The 18402-nt window shown below is 27.2% G+C and overlaps 1 protein-coding gene across 12 annotated transcripts in view; it reads left to right on the forward strand.

Moving 5' to 3' along the window:
* Positions 1-1244: 1244 nt before the first annotated feature.
* The window catches only part of LOC111675082 (probable serine/threonine-protein kinase DDB_G0282963), a 70273-nt gene continuing 53115 nt past the window's right edge, over positions 1245-18402 (forward strand). For 4 of the 12 annotated variants that reach the window (XM_046953215.1, XM_046953218.1, XM_046953216.1 and 1 more), the window contains exon 1: positions 1373-1571. The gene's annotated coding sequence lies outside the window, so the exon portion shown is untranslated. Of the gene's footprint in view, positions 1305-1370; positions 1572-18402 lie in introns of those variants that run through there. The other 8 variants (XM_046953210.1, XM_046953214.1, XM_046953208.1 and 5 more) reach the window with 7 other exon arrangements.

Here is an 18402-nt window from a genome sequence, read left to right on the forward strand (position 1 = left end):
ATTATTTATCTATAATTTCTATAGAAGGGATTATATGAGGAGTTACGTCAACTATGGAGTGGTTAAACATCACAAAACTTAATCAATTTAAGATTCTATACCTAATTATATCACCGATATACGAATTTTAGTATATAAGTCTAAAGGGTAGTATTAAAGTCCTAATCTGAGGATTCTAGCTCTAGTAGAATTTCTCAGATTTAACATCGGACTCTGTCCATACTTTGGACTACATCTTGACTATCCTATAGCCAAGTTATATCTTAGTCTATTGACTAGCCTAATATAATGGATTAATAAAGTAAATACGGACTTGGTTGTTCATAGTAAAATGTACATCAGTTTATTTTATAAAGAGGGCTAGGATGAGGACAAATTGGTATGCAATTTAGTCAGTTTCAGTTTAACTAAGTTTTGTCTTTTTTATGGATCCACAAACATATTTAAAATTATTAGCTACAAATTTTGGAAATGTCTTAAACAAAAAATTCCAAACTACAGTTCGGTCTGAATTTTAATTCGCACAAAATATATTTTTTTAATGAAATTTCAATAAATTAAAATAAATCATCTTAAAGCATCAATCTCCTCTTATAATTTGATTTTGACAACGGGTTAATAAGTCAACCATACGTCATCAATTAATATGAGTATAGTAAAATATATGAGTACAAATTTTTTAAATAATTATGACACTTAAAAGAGAATGTTTATAAAAATATATAAACAAATAAATTAATAAGTAATATTATACTCATACTCACATTAACTACACTCTCTTTACACTACACGACAATAAAACGAAAAAAAACGTCTCTTAATTATAATTTACCTTGATGACAAAAACAACAACAACAACATCAGCTATGAAAACGATCGTAGTTGAAAAAAAAATAATAATAAACAGCAAATACCAACAACAAACAACATTTAGTGGTAACAACAATGAGTACACGGTATAATATGCGGCGGCAGCAGCTATACAAAAAAAAAACAATTCACAAACAGCAGTTGTTAGTTGATCGGTGTTAAACCATGAACACATGAGTCAGTTGACGTTATTTTGTTATTAAAAGTGATTGAGATAATAATTGTTTCTTTCTAAATAAAAATATAAAAAAATACAAATGCAAACCATAATTAAATTAATTCTGTATATAATACAAATATGTATAAATAAATAAATAAATAAATAAATAACAAAGAAAATTGTAAATAAAAGTGAAGAAAATTTATAAATATATGTTAAATAAAATAATAAAAAGAGAAGAAAATTACAGCAAAAATATATATAGTACACAAAAGTAAGAAATTTTATCTAAAATTAAAGAAAACAAAAATATTTTAAATAAAATAAAAATAATTTTTTTCCTATTTATGGTGGAAAATTAAACGAATTGTGTAAAAAAATTAAGATCATAAATTCTTAAATAGAAAGCAAAAGTCATATTTCCAAGTTTTTATCTTATTATGCAATTACGAGTTTATTTTTTATTTTTTTGGTCACCATTTATTCCCACTGATTAGATAAAAGTTAAACATTTTCAGTTATTGCTCTAAGGCATTATTAGGTAAGTTGTTAAATAAATAATAGTGATATAATTAATTTTCAAATTCCATTAGCGCAAAAAGATACATATTTGTTTGTAGTTTTAAGTTTGTTTTAAGTAAATAGTATGAGAGAAAAATAAAATACGTGCAAAATTGTGAACATAAAAAATGCATTAAAAGGAAAATGTTGCAGATTTTTTAGGAGCAAATTTTGACTAACAATTAAAAATAATGATAAGCAATGACTATAAACAAATATAATGAGTATAACTAGGCTATAGACTAGACTATAAACTATAGACTAGACTATAGACTAGACTATAGACTAGACTATAGACTAGACTATAGACTAGACTATAGACTAGACTATAGACAAGACTATAGACTAGACTCGAGACAAGACTATAGACTAGACTATAGACTAGACTATAGACTAGACTATAGACTAGACTATAGACTAGACTATAGACTAGACTATAGACTAGACTATAGACTAGACTATAGACTAGACTATAGACTAGACTATAGACTAGACTATAGACTAGACTATAGACTAGACTATAGACTAGACTATAGACTATAGACTAGACTATTGACTAGACTATATACTAGACCATAGACTAGACTATAGACTAGTCTATAGACTAGACTATAGACTAGTCTATAGACTAGACTATAGATTAGACTATAGACTAGACTATAGACTGGACTATAGACTAGACTATAGACTAGACTATAGACTGGACTATAGACTAGACTATACACCAGACTAGACTACAGACTTCAGCTTTTTTAAATCTAGTGAGAAACTTAAAATCGGTTGAGAATCAACTATGTTACTGACTTATTACTACTTAAAGGTACGAACACCCGGTTTTGATTTTGAAGGTGTTTGGCAATATCAAATCAGCCTTTCAGAAAATTATTATAATATATTGAGATAAATATTTCTCAGCTATTCATTTTTGTTGCGTAGGGTAAATTGTATTATGCATGTCACTATTTATTTTTTTTTACATCTTAGTATTCAATAAAATATTTTACAAAATTTATACCAATATCTTCTACATACTAGCACATTTACAATGTCTGCATGAATTACTTCAGAGCAATATTTCTTATAAAATATCTAACAATATAGACAAGGTCGCAAATTTTAAAAATTGATTATAGATGACTGTCAATATACATAAATTTTATGGATTTTTATAAGAATTTGTTTAATAAACGATACAAAATGATGTATGCAAACATTAAAAACTTCCACCGTAATAAACTTAAATAACATAAATATTTGACTCTTTACTAAATAATCTGCAAACACATGGTAATAACATGTACATACTCTAGCACTTATATATCCATTACTATTACACAGCGCATTCATTACTAAGAATGAGTGTATATTCCTATCATATAAAAGTGGTCATCATCAAAGCAGAAGGGTGTATGTAAAACGATTAGACCTTTTATTATTTTCCATGTTTTGTATATTTTTCTTAAGAGTGTTAAATGATAGAAAAGAACTTTATACAAATATTTGCATATTATATTATTAAAATTTAAGATTTTGTTTTGCAAATTTATATAGACATTTATAAATGTGTATAAAAGTACGTTTGTATTTACGTAGTTATAGTATGCTTGGTTGGATATGAATATCTTTTACACTTAGAAAATATTAGCAATAAAACGGGTTAACTGTAATATCTTTCCTAGCTTAAAAAACACACACTTTTAAAAACTAAATTGTTTAGTTTACGTATAGGTTTTTTATTTAAATCTTTCAAATAGCACAGAACTGCCTTAGTTACAAGGGATCAAATTTGGTAATAAAAACAAATTATTTTGTTAACATGAGGTTTTTGAAAAATCGGGATTTTTTAAAATGTTAACTGTAACTTTTCATCTATTGGACCTAGCAAAAATTGTCCAACAAAATTTAGATAGCTACTCCTTCCGAATTTTCAACTCCGAGAGTTCTTGAGTAATAGAGCTTAAAATTTGTGTATGGCATACTATTCAGTAGTACTAACCTTGGTGCAAATCTTATCCAAATCGATTTTTTCTGTTGGGTTACTTGACTTGATATTTATACAAACAAGTATGACCATATGATACCCTACACCAGTCAGTATGTTAACATTTTGATTTTTTTTAAATAAAGCATTTAATTTGTTTTATTGTGGAATATTTTTACTTATTGTTGACAAAAAAAGAGATTTTATACAAATGGGCTCATAGGGGAGAAGGGGTAAATATGGGCCTATCCTTATAAATTTTGGTAGATGTATTTACGTCTACTTCAAAGTCATTTATGTAGATTTAAATCGTTTTATAAGTTAATTTTGACTTTCAAGTTATTTTCTGAAGGGGAGTCTGTATGGGGGCTAGGGTCAAATGAGGCCCGATCACAATAAAAATTAGTATTGTCATTTATTGTTCTATAAAACTAACTTTTGCTGATGTTTGTTGACATTATAAAATATTTAACGTACTTATGAGCCTAAAGACCTGATTCGGGGGGTGCGGTTGTATGGGGGCTAAGAGAAATAATACTTTATAGACTGAGTGCAGGATCAATGTACTTTAAAAATATTATAGTGGTGAAGTGGTCCGACTTTAAATAAGAAATCGATATCATCTAAAAATATTTGTAAATCGACAAAGAAATAGTTTTAATTAGCTTTGTAATCCCCTTGATAAAGAAATAATTTCTCTTGTTAGTAACACAAGTCCAGCATAAAATAAACATAATAATAATTTTATTTCCCAAAAAATCTATTACAACATTATTGTCGTAATTTAAATCAATCATATTTGATTTCATATGTCCAGTCAGTTTCTTACAATCTAAATTTTAAATATTATTACTACAATTTTCACACCTCAATAGTTGTAAGCTATTGTTTACATATTGGTATTTATGATTATGTTATTCTACATGTTGATTTTTGTCATTGATAATATGATCAAATTTATAGTGTTTTTTTCTGGTACAAAAGTTGCAGATGGAATTACATGTATAATTCCAGTTTTACAAAATTGTTTTTCTCCTCTAAGTTATTTTTCTTAATAAATACACAAAACAATTTATTTACAGCTCAGAATAATCTAGTTATTGTACAGAAGCCAAATTGAAATGTATATTTTTACAATGTCTGCGAATACAAGATAACGTACCAACATGAAAATGTTTAATCTAGTTGGGCAAACACAAATCCAAGTTTCACTATATTTTTAACAGTTGAATAAGCTTTCAATAAAGTAACTGTTAAATGTAAGTGATAAGATTTTTTTTAAGTAGTTCTGCGTTTATGTTTTAGAACATGCTAAAACATTTAATTATTTAGTTTGAAATGAATATATAAAATGCCGACAAAAAATGTTCCAATCTGTTAAATGTTCGATATAATAATGATATATTAAATATGCTGCATACCAAGCTCAAATTAATTTATTAATCTTTTTTTTAAACTAATATTACCTACTCCATAGGGGGTAGTGTACACAATATGTTAACCACATGTGGTTACGTGAACAAAGTAGCTTAAATTGGAGTAATTGTTTTAATATATTGTTATTAATACAAAAAATGTTCTAGTTAAATGAAGTATTATATTCAATTGATTGATTTCATTATAAACATAAGTTAAAAAATCTCTAAGATCCGAAAAAAATTACCCATACCCTTATTAGGTAAAAATAATTATTGTCCGACGTTAAAAAAATCAGTTTCTGGAAAAGTTCCTTAAATTTTTCCAATCAGCGTTTCTGAGTGGTGCAATATATAGAATAACATTTGTTGCTAATAAATTTGAATCTAATTTCGACAAAAAGCTTGGCAATGACGACAAAGTGTTCAAGCGTTTCACAGTACTATTAGTATGGTCTCACATCGGTTAAATCCGTCACTCCTTAGAATTCTATTGGCCCATATTACATCCCCCGGGGGCATGTTACCTTGGTGAAACCTCCACCTTGGTGTTATTGCAATGAAGGGGAACATTGCATAGATTGAAAAAGGGGTCGAACCAGAGCAAAATATAATCTGGCCTCACCCACCCGTCTACCAATGATAAATGTATCGTATGTTTTTCTCTTATGAATGTGTCGGATAAATGACATGTGTGCTGGGTTGTCTGATGATGGATGAATGTTACCATATACAAATGATACCATTGAATTTTCTTTCCTTGTTCAGATATATTCAGAGTATACTCTGTTCATATCAGAATTAGCACAGTGTGTCCCTGTGAGTAAGAACAAAGTCTTGGCTTATTTGATCGATTCGTACTTCGGTCTACCAGTTACGTCTCTAGGTGCTGTTGCCAAATTAACGGAGGCCATCCCATCTGCATGGTTGTAAACGGAAGTGATGTTTTACATATCGGTAATGGTCAGAGAAATTAGTCCAGATATGTTCAGAGTATACTCTGTTCATATCAGAATTAGCACAGTGTGTCCCTGTGAGTAAGAACAAAGTATTGGTTTATTTGATAGATTCGTACTTCGGTCTACCGGTTACGCCTCTAGGAGCTGTTGCCAAATTAACAGAGCCTATCTCATCTGCATGGTTGTAAACGAAAGTGATGTTTTACATTTCGGAAATGGTCAGAGAAAATAGTCCAGATATGTTCAGAGTATACTCTGTTCATATTAGAATTACCACAGTGTGTCCCTGTGAGTAAGAACAAAGTCTCTTGTTTGATCGATCCGTACTTGGGTCTACCGGTTACGTCTCTAGGTGCTGTTGCCAAATCAACAGAGGTCATCCCATTTGCGTGGTTGTAAACGGAAGTGATGTTTTACACCTCGGAAATGGTCAGAGATTAGATAGATCAAGTACTTGAGCAAAGTGCTTGTATATGGAGTGGGGAGTTCTTTACTTTTTACTCACCCAGTGGTTGAAAAAGTACCACCGTGGGATAGGGCATCATTCAAGGTACTCATGTAAAGCACTTCGATATTCATTACAAATACATTATATCAGGTTAACGATATGGACTTTCTCTTAAATTCTGCGCTGGTTGTATGGAACGGTTTTGTATTCATCAGATTAACTTCTTTATACTTTAAATCAAGTATATTTAACCTTTAATTACCGTTTAATCTCGAGTTTCCTAATATGGCGTTTATCACTAGAAGCGAATTCGGTAGTAGTTACCTTACTCTTTCACGAATATAAATGAGACATCGGTATCTCAAGGTTATTTTTTGGCTTTGTATAATCTTTTGTTGAGCAAAAAAAAAAAAACTAATTTTGAAAACAAAATTTTAATTAATTTTTTCTTAATATAAAGATTTTGGAAAAATGGATAAAATAGTTTTTTTAGTTCTTTGCACAATTTTTGCTCGAACCAATAGGTGAAAAGTTACACTCATTAAAAAAAATAGTTTAAACAAAATATCCTACTTTTTGAAAATGTTTGTCTGGCCTATTATCTGATATTACGAACCATGTTGTAAATTTCATACAAGTCGATGTTTTAAGTTGGGTGCTAATGCTAAGACTTTTTAGTTAACGAATTACTTTCCAATCCTACATTATTGTAGGGTGATATTTTACTCTACCTCAACCAATCTTACCCGTTAAGCAATGCAACTCTTATTTAATAATCTATTATTATTATTATGCTGACTATATTGTATCGTTTTTCATAGGTGTAAACAAGTGGATAAAAAAATTAATTAAACACATAATTATGGCACATTTTGTTTAACCTTTTTAAATAATGTTGTACTTAAAGCGAACACAACATACATACGAGTTTACATGATTTTTTACTCGTACATTTACAGAGGGTTTACAACAGAATGTACTAAACGTCATAAAATATTGTATTCTATGTACTTCAATATTTATGTATTTTTTTTGTTTTGCTATATGAACAAAAATATGTAATTAGTATGAATAATGAAAACGCGGCATATGGCTTATGTTATGCAGGAAAAGATTCTAAGGCAAAAACATCGAAAAAAATAATTATGCAAAACTTTCAAGAGGGTATTTAATTGCTCGATAGAGATGCATATGTTGCCTTCTTAATACTTGTTTTAAGTAACTTTTTCTTAATTTTCTGTTTTTATATACTTTAGATACTGCACTATAGTATAGCGAGGGTATTATTAGTTTCTATTGATATTTGTCTTGTACTTATAGATACTTTACAAAGTGACTTTCATAATTGATTTAACGATTTTCATTTGTCCGAATGTCCATCCGTCTGTATGCCTATACAAGTTACAAAAATAGTGTATCATCTACTAAAATAATAAATATTAGTTGAAATTGTCCGAATATATTCGCTACTGTAAAATGATCTTCTTATCATAATCGAAAATTTAACAAGAGCGTCCCATACAAAACCTTTCAGAGACACTAATGTAAGATATCATATAAAAGGACTTAATCAACTTCTTCATACTTTTTTCAATTTCGTTATTTCTTTACATGTACCTACGAAAAAATGAGTCTTAAGTATCTATATTTAATAGTGCAAAGCATGGCATCTTCTGTTTTTATTCAATTAACTTGTATAAGTACATCCGTGTACACATACGCTTAGAATACAGTTCAAGTGAAATTTTGTTTCATAAACGCTTTTTTTATACTCATTCATAATTTTAATGAAGTAATAATGGCTAAAATGTACATGTATGTAAGTATGTAATAGTAAGTATCTATGTAATAAAATGCGTTACTTGTACATAGTATGCATGTGGGTATGTGTATTTTTAACTACACCCAATATAAGTGAGTGTTACACAAAGGAGGTTAAAATCTGAAGGACTTATCATGAATCCTTTTCATTATAAATTGTAAAAAAGGAAACGTTTAATAAGTGTTAAAACAAATTTTCATATTTTTTTTTTTGTTAGACGTTAATGAATATTTTACTTAATAATCTGTAATATGTATTTTTGTCTAGCTGTGTTATATAATTATGAGTTTCTTTATTAAGCGTTTTTGTATGTAAGCGTAGGTATATTAAAAAATACTCATTTACTCGTTTAAAAAAGTATTAATTCATATATATTCATACCCAGCAAAAAAACGAAGTACTTCCATAAAATAACATTTATCACCACTTCAAAAGTAGCACTAAGTGATTTTTTACCTTCTGTGGAAGTGATCTTTATTGACTTCCAAAGAAGCAAATTAATTGAAGGCATATTTTTTTGTACCAAAATTTTTGGAATTAAACCAATTTAATTTTTGAGTTAATTTATAAATGCGTGTAATATATTCTATAATTTCATTTCCTAATAACTTCAAAAAAAAAGAACATAAAAATTACTTACTGAGAATGACTTCAGATGTAGTGAATTTCAATCAAATGAAAATTACATCCCTTCTATGACAAGCCTGTGTTAAAATCAACACTTCTTTAGGTCTTTTTCAATAAATTGTACTTATTTTCGCTTCTGGAAGTTGTTTTTTTGCTGGGATATATAAATACATACATACATACATACATACATACATACATACATACATACATACATACATACATATACAGATATATTTTATCATTAATCTAAATATATACGTCGATTAATAAGAAGTAAGAAGTTTGTTTTCTTAAAATTTATTTCGCCAACTTTTCAGAAAAACTGACATATGTTGCTTAATCCCAGCTGGAAGATTGTTTAAAAGTAATTAATAAATTGCGCACTAAAAAATGACTAGAAAATGATCGAGTTAAATGACTAAAAACTGATTATTTTAAAAATCAATAACAAAATAAATTTTATCATAAATAGATCATCCTTGTGATAAATACTTTTCGGATTTCAGAATTGTGATCATATTTCAAGCAGTTGGAAAATTTGAAATCGTTTCTAACTTACACTTAAAAATGACTAAAAAGTTAACAACTAATCAATTTTGTATGGGATTCCTCGCGTAGAAGCTATGCTTAAGGAATCCAAAATGTGAATATTTCACAAAGTTGAATTTGTGCTGACTTCACTTAACTGATATTATTTTTCGAACATATGGTTTAAAAATTAGAAATATATAAAAATTATTTGATTTTATTGCTGTTGGGAAGCAAATTTGTAAACCACAAACTATAATTGCTGAAAATATCTTTAAAGATACAATTGAAGAAGCAGTTAGGGGTGTAGTAGTAGCTTCCAAATCAAGAATATTTTTAGATGTGTAATTGAGTCTGAATAATGTTCATCTCAAAGTTAGCATATTAAGGGTTTACATAGAGGATCTTCGGAAATCCTCTTTAGTAGTATATCTCATAGTCAGAAATATCCTACAATACGTTTTTACTTGTTTTTCATATGATATATTTTTTTTTCTTAAATGTCTGTACTTTTTCAAGTACAATGTTTCCTCATTAATCATTTTTTTTTTGTTTGAATGACACAAAAAAATGTGACGTTTTAAAGAATTTGTTAATAAATATTTAAAAACAATATACATATATAATATAAATTCTTTAACCTTGTCTTAAGATATAAAAAGTTTATGATAAAATATACATTTTTATGAACATATATTTAAATATTTTAAAAAGTTTAAAACTGTGAAAATTTAGAGTGTTAGTATTTTAGTCTGTTAAAACGTAGATCATGGATTCGATTTCTACCAGTAATACGAGTAAAGAAGCGCACCCAATAGAGGCCTAGGTGTATAATTTGTAAACCTCACCGATTATTCGGCGCACCTTTGGTGGATTCGTTCCATCAACTTTAATGTGCTAGATATAGTGTATCCGGTTAAATGTAATGTGAAACTTATAAAAACTTGTAAAGTAATTTGAATTTACTCAGGCAACTTTTTTAAATGTTTCAAAACGATTTTATCCTATACAAGTAAAATCGAATGTAAAAATTATTTATGTTTTTTTAAGAAACTTTTATGTTGAATTTTATCCGATATATTTTAGCAACTTATTACACATTTTCTATGCTTTATATAGGCGTTAGAGCCAAATATTGCCCAATCCTCATAAAATTGTATCAAAATATATTTTATAGACAGATGGACGGACGGACATTTAGACATGTCTATGAAAGTGGTATACTTTATGGTGTTGGTTTAGGATCAATATATTTCTGTGTCAAAAAAAGTGAAAAAGTATAAAGATATGTAAAAATCTGTTTTCGCATTTTTGAAATCTACTTACTCAACTCTACGTTGTGTCAACTTTTCATACTTCTTGGATCAGAATTTTTAAAATTTTACTATAGTTTTGTATTGGATTCATAAACAAATTTTTATTTTATAAACTATTTATAAATCAAATTTCGTATGGAAATTTTGTTTTATAAACTTTTTATAAAATAAAATGCTGTTTATGAATAAGGGGTTAAGACTTTTTCCTGAAAAGTACAACAAAACAGCGTAATATCCTCCCCACAATATTGTTGTAGCGAATAAACAGGAGCAATAAAAATTAAAGTCAAGACTTCTGAAAGGTGATTATGTGTGTCCTAATTGCTACTTTAACGTAAGATGTCATATGAGAAGGCCGATCAACTAGCCGAATCGATAGAAAAGCAAAATTTCTATTTAGGTAATACACTGTAAAATTAAAATTCTATAAGAAAAAGTTATTTCCCTAATGAAATTTATATATTTTAAATTTTAATATATCAAACTGCCTACAAATGGAACGATTATTGCATAATAATTTAAAAATATTTCTCTTACAATAATAAAAGCCATTGAACTAAAAACATAAAAACATGTTCAAGCTTATTTTGGTTTTAGCCAGTAATACAAATAAATCTGTCGACTACCATTTGTGGATATGATAGTCATTCGATTTGGACAAATCATTTAAGTATCTATTAATATGTGGTAAGCTGTAGTTGTTTAACAATTTGACGTTGTTGTTTGTGTTTCATCGTTAAGCAGCTAAGAGAGAGAGAGAGAGTATACATTAAATTGTCACATATACATAGATAAACATGATTCGACTTTGTACTCTCAAATGTTATGGTGTGTGGCTAAGAAGGCACTTATGACTGTCAGTTTTGCGGTAAGAATATTTAAGCACGTTGTATCATTCTATATACTTTGAAGAAGGATTTGCTCTAGCAAAAGTTAAAAAAATGGGGCCTGGGAATATAGTTTCAATTTTAAAGAGTTATATATCTCAATTTGAAAAGTACTTTTATTAATTATTATATAAAGTAATTTCTTATTTTGAGAAACTTAACTTAATGAACCATATATAATAGGATTTCCTTTAGTTTTTTTTATCAAACTATCATGTGAAAAATGGTTTATATTTCATTGTAAATAAATAATACAGATTTTTATTGTTTTTCCACCATAGTTCACTTAAAAATAAATAACGAATGAATATTTAACTTTTCTAGTTTTTCTTTTGTAGACGTATTTTATTACTTTAACTGCATATTTTTTGTGATTTTTTTTTGTTAACATTTCACTCTAAAAATGACAGTTAAAACATTGCTTGTGTCATCGTCATCATCATCATCAGCGTCGTCAACATCAGCATCATTATTTCTATGATACAAGTACCAGTAGTCACAAGTAATAGAGTAAAAATAAAATGAAGACATCAGCAATAGTAGAAATAGTTTTTTTTTTTTTTTTTTGAAAATATATTTACTAAAACTACCTCAATTAAAGCCATAGGAAGTCATTTGTTCTTTTTTTTTTTGTTCTGTAATTGGAACTTCCGCAATAAAGTATTGTATATTTAATTTTTATGTCCTTGTTCCGATATGATTATTTTTTATTTAGTAACTAAATGGCATTTAGTTTAAAATGACTGGTTGTTGTTGAAAAAAAATGAAATTTAAATGCAGCTTAATTTAGTTAATAGGTTTTTTATTAAACTCCTTTTCTTAATTTTATCTATAGTTCTAAAAAGAGCACTTCTATATTCCTCAACTTCTATTTGTTTAATTAATTTTTATTGATTCCATAAATTTAAAACTATTATTAAATAACTTATAAAAATAGTAGTATGTATTATGTATATTATCATCATATATTATTTTCTTTTACTACTTTATTGACTCTATCGTTTTCATATTCAATTAAAACTGTCATTATCAAAAATGTATAAAAAAATACATATACATATGTATGATGTATAAGTAAATATATTCTGATGTCATATATTATACTCTCTCATACATACATATTACACACTTACGCATATATAAATATGTATGTGTTTGTAACATGTTTGTATATATATTATTCACCCACACAAATGATATTTTAGATTTCGTATACAAACTATATGCAAATCTTAAAATTATGCACATAAATAATAAGGATTAATGCATACATATACCTTCACACATATATACATGCATTTCTATTTATGTTGTAAATTTATATTGCACTTAAGTAATATACATACATTTGTATACATATACACATACATAAGAGCGACCCCAGGACCTGCCTTTTTAAGAATCTTATGTAGAAATACCTCTTAATCGTAGCGTATTATTATACTGAACACTAGAAAAATAAAAAAAAAATATTTTGATGAATATCTGAAAGATCGGTTTGTATGGTTGCAAGGGCAATAATGGACCTATTCTTATGAATTTTAGCAAAGGTATTTATAAGTGAATTTTGACAAGTAAGTAGGGTATATGGAGATAAGTGGCGATTTTTTTTGAGTTACAAAAGCATTTAACATAATTATGAGCTCAAAACCCTTATTCGGTAGGTATAGGGGTACGGAAGCTGGACGAAAAATTGACCGATTTTAACTATTTTTAATAAACTTCGCCTCTGATTCAAAAGAAGTATTTGTAAAGTTTAAAAACTTGATGGACATACACACGGACGGACGGATGGTAGAACGGACAAAAAAAGTAATTCTGAGCCGATTTGTATACATTAAGGTGTATGAACAATATTTTTGGTTAAATAAATAATACCCTTCCCACTATAAGGATGATGGGTATAGAAATTATAATGGATTTAGTTTGTTCTTGGGTACAGGGTTGTACAGGGGCCAGACGAAATAATGGACCATTTTCACTAAGTTTCGTTCTTCGGCCAAATGAAGTTTGTAAAAATTATCATAAAATTATCAATTTCCACATGTTTTATGCGCAAATGTTTACATGGACACACAGACAGTTAGACTGGCGAATATAGCTAGATCGACTCAGAATATTTTTGGGTGTTAAATAAGATAAATATAAAAAGTTGATAAAATGTGGGTTTCAGTACTTATTTATTCAAAATTTACACTCCTAAAGGATGATGCAAACTATAAAGTACTTTTTTAAAAAATTTTGACGTATAGTAAAGTAAATAAATATTTTGAATTAGCCGCGAACTTAGCCCTTTCAAAAAAAAAAGTGAAAAACAATAAAGTTTTGTGGGCAAAGAGTACTTTATAAATAAATTTTATTATTTTTTCTCGTGACAAGCTTCGGGAAACTGATATTATTCTTAATTTTTTTCGTATTTTTATCGCTTGAGAATTATCCCTTAAAGAAAATAGTTCAAGAGACACCCTAATACAGTTGATTTCAAAACAGGTGGTGGAATTTATAAGTTATTTCTTTTAATAGCTAGGTCACTACAGAATTTTATAACAACATCGATATATTTCAAAAACTATTTCTAAAAATAAAAAAAAAACTTATTTTTTAAAGAGCCCAGGAAAAACTTTACTTATGCCTTGTCTGCCAAGAACTGCCGGAGTTAGAGAAAGTAAAAGTTGGACATTTTGGTTATATTTTTTCCAATGAGTGTAACTTTTCACCTATATGTCCTGCAAAATTGTCCGAAAGAGTTTGTACAGCTATTTCTTCATTGTTTTAATTTTTTTTTAATTTTAACCAAAAAAAAAAAAAACTATAAATTTAATAAACAGTTTCCAATAAGACTATTTTAAAACTACCTACGCATCATACGCATAAAATAAGGATTCAATCTCAGTAAAGTTTGATATGAATTAACTGAGGTTTCATGATGGCATCTAGAAAGGCAGGCATCTTTTAGTCTGTAATGAATGTGTATTGTTATACATATGCGACATATGCTTCCATTTTGCATAGAAATATTATGCACCTTTTGAAAATACACTTAATTTATTAATATCTTTGAATTAGAGAATTTTTAACCTTTTCTTTATTTACTGCTTCTCTAAAAATGAAATAGAAAGTCAGAAAGCCTTATTAACTACTGCAAATCATAATTTTATTGTTAAAGAAAATATATGCAAAAAATTAAGAAATATTTAAAGACAAATTAAATCGTTGCTAGGAAACCAAAATATTTTTTGAAAATTATTTTCTTATAAAAGTTAATATGTATTTAATCTTATTAAAAGGTACTTTTGTGTTATTTTCAATTAAGAAATACTTAATCAATGTAAATCTCTTTCTTTTTATTTTGTTAAAATATTATGATTAGAATTATAAGTAGTTAAAATTATTTTATAAATAAGCCAAAAGTTTTTTGGCAAAATAAATCCAAAATTATTTACGTTAAAGTCCATATGATTAATGATTTCATCAACATGAAGTTTATCATCAAATATAATGTATGAATTGACTTAAATCTACTTTAGTTTCTTTTAAAGAAGTTTTATATGTCAGGGATGGAAAAATCTGTAGTTTTGTAAAGTAGTATATAAAAAAAATCGCATATTTTTTAAGTCAAATTAGTTGTATATTCTATAATACTACAATTTCGCTTCCTAATAACTTCCAAAAAAGAACATAAAGATAACTTCCTGACATGTAGTGAATTTGGAATCAAATAAAAAGGAAATTCCTATTATGATAAGCCAGTGCTAAAATCGTAACTATTTCAAGTTTCGATGTTTTTTTTTCTGGGAAGATATTAGTCCTTCTTAGTAATGCAAACGGTATGTAGTCATTAAAAAGCCAGGAAATGAGTGAATTCATGAATGAACTGATACTAAATTGATGCAAAACTTGAATTAAAATTTTGTATTACGTTATTGTACAGAATGGAATATATTATTATGATTATGTAGACTGAAGTATATTTCAAATTGTGGGGTTTTAATAGTAGAAAAACTGCTCTATTTTATCACATCGTCTTTAACTATTAGTGCTGTAATCGATGTCTATGAGCATATGTATATAATGCCTTCATTATATAACCCATAGACACTTAAATCACTTAGTTTTGGTATATATAAAAATTTTCAATTTTCCATACCTGGTAAATATGTTGACTGATTGAAATGAAGCCTTACTTTTAAACAAGATAAAAGTTAAAATATTTATAGTAAATACCGTCATTCATATACATGTACGAACTTTGAACTCAAGTTATTTAGTTAATGATATTTAAGATATTAAATATTTATTATGAAACTATTTATAATATTGGTACACTGAAAAAAATTTAATTTCTTATTTTAACTTTTAAAAATTTGAGCATTTTTAACATAAAAAATATTTTTTTTAAATAACTAACTATTTTATGTAATTTCGTACATTGTACGAAATTTTTCTTATATATTAGGCTGGATTATTTTCAGTTCACAGTATACAGATTTAATAATAACCACAGTATAATTTTTTACATGTACGCAAAATGATAAATTATTTTGCAAATTTTTCTTAAGCAAAATGTATTTTTAACCTTATATATAAAAAAACAAAAAAATTTCATAAATGAAAATAAAAGTTAAACGTTAACTATAAGAAAATCTTTAGTTAAGTAGTTAATCATAAAGAAGTTGTAAGTAGTAAATGCGGATATCCGTATGAAAAGTTTTCATTTCTTACATAACTTTACAACATAAAAGCTAAATAAAATGTATGCACAAATGTACTTGTGTGTTCATATGCAGAAACTTTTCACGAAATTGTTGTGCGTTTTTTTATGAAGTCATAATTTAATTTAACTACTTATGGAAGTTCATTAATCTTTTCTTATTTTTCACAGTTAAAGGTGGTCGATTATTATATAAGCTTTTATTTTTGGCTTTCGGGAAATATAAATTCTAAACAAGTACGTTTACTGATTTTGAAAGCAATACGTTTGTGAATATTTACGTTACATTGTATGTTAGAAGGTAAAAATTGAAGTTGTGTATTAAAGAATTATATTTTAATAACCTTTTACGTGAAGCTGGGATGAATGTGGGTAATCCGTCATATTTTTTTATTAAATTTTATTTAGCTTATACCTTTAAACATATAACAAGTTTGCAGTAAATCAAAGAGTTGTGCAGTAAGTAATTGAAATGGATAGGAAATTTTACTATTTTGATTTGAAATTATTTAAGATAAAGCTGATAACTATTTAAATCATTATTGGCTTCCAATTACAGTTAAAGTGATACATTTTAGTTAGATAGATAGATAGATAGATAGATAGATAGATAGATAGATAGATAGATAGATAGATAGATAGATAGATAGATAGATAGATAGATAGATAGATAGATAGATAGATAGATAGATAGATAGATAGATAGATAGATAGATAGATAGATAGATAGATAGATAGATAGATAGATAGATAGATAGATAGATAGATAGATAGATAGATAGATAGATAGATAGATAGATAGATAGATAGATAGATAGATAGATAGATAGATAGATAGATAGATAGATAGATAGATAGATACACTATTAAACTGCTCATGGACCAATAATCACTTCCAACCAAACCCAACATGTAGTAGACAATTTTCACCCCCCATCTCTTTCCATTCAAATCCTATCATGGTTTCAAAAGACAGACGGACATTGTTAGTTCGTCTTAGAATTTAATAAGGTTTACGATCTATATTTTATTGTGTTACAAACCGAACGATAAAATCAATATAACCCCCATTTTTTAATGGTGGGTACAAAAAGAATAAATATAAAAACGAATTATCAATAAAAAACCGTTCCCTATTACTAAATAATAACTTTTTGTTTAAACAATTTAACTCCTGCCAATTGACATAAATTAAACAATTTTAAACAAAATCAAGTTAGAAACATTTTGTTCACTACAAATATGTATACTCAGTCACATACGATTAAAACTTAAACATGCCCAACAGATTGGTGTAGTTCCCCTGGAAAGGTTTATAAAGTTAAATCAATACCGTTTTCCGAATTATAGTCTAAGGAATAATAGTATAATAAACTATGTATATTGCAGCAATAAAGTTGTTTACAATACTTTAAAACTACAGGGTATATTGTATATGCTCATCCCAGGAGGATTTGGTCGAAAGTAAAACAATAAAATAAATAACAATTCATATTTGATTATTACACATAAATACATAAAACATAGTAAATACAAGACAAAAACAAACTAAGAAAATGTCAAAAATTAAAAAGTTTTTCTCTGCAAAAAATCAAAACTTTAGTTTCTAGTTATGGAGGAAAAAACACACATTAAATAAACAAGCAAGTTGTGTATTTTTTAATTTTTTATTTTTAGCAATAAAAAAATAAACTTTTAAACATTTTTCTTTTGAATGTGTATTCCTTTTTTTCTACAAGACACATATAACTTTTTAAATTTGAGTGACATTTTAAGTTTTTTTTTTCTTTTTTTTTTTAATTGTAAATGCATATGTAACTTAACAGCCACCGAATACCACCTACTATGGGATTTGAGTTGAAGTATATAATTGACATAGGATTTTTGATAAATTGTTTTATTTAACCCTTATATTTGTTTTAAATTACTTAAATTTTGACATTCTGTGTTTTTTTTTTGTTTTAATTTCCAATACATTAAAAAATAATGGAATTTTATCCTCTATTATAAGAATCTATAAAATAAATTTTATCAACAGGTTTCCAAGACATTGTGTCAGAGTGATTGAAAACTAGCATGTCCGTCTGGTGGTTGTTGGTTAGATTCCCACCAGA

The sequence above is a fragment of the Lucilia cuprina genome, chromosome 5 (genome assembly GCF_022045245.1).
Source record: "Lucilia cuprina isolate Lc7/37 chromosome 5, ASM2204524v1, whole genome shotgun sequence".
Classification (NCBI taxonomy): domain Eukaryota; kingdom Metazoa; phylum Arthropoda; class Insecta; order Diptera; family Calliphoridae; genus Lucilia; species Lucilia cuprina.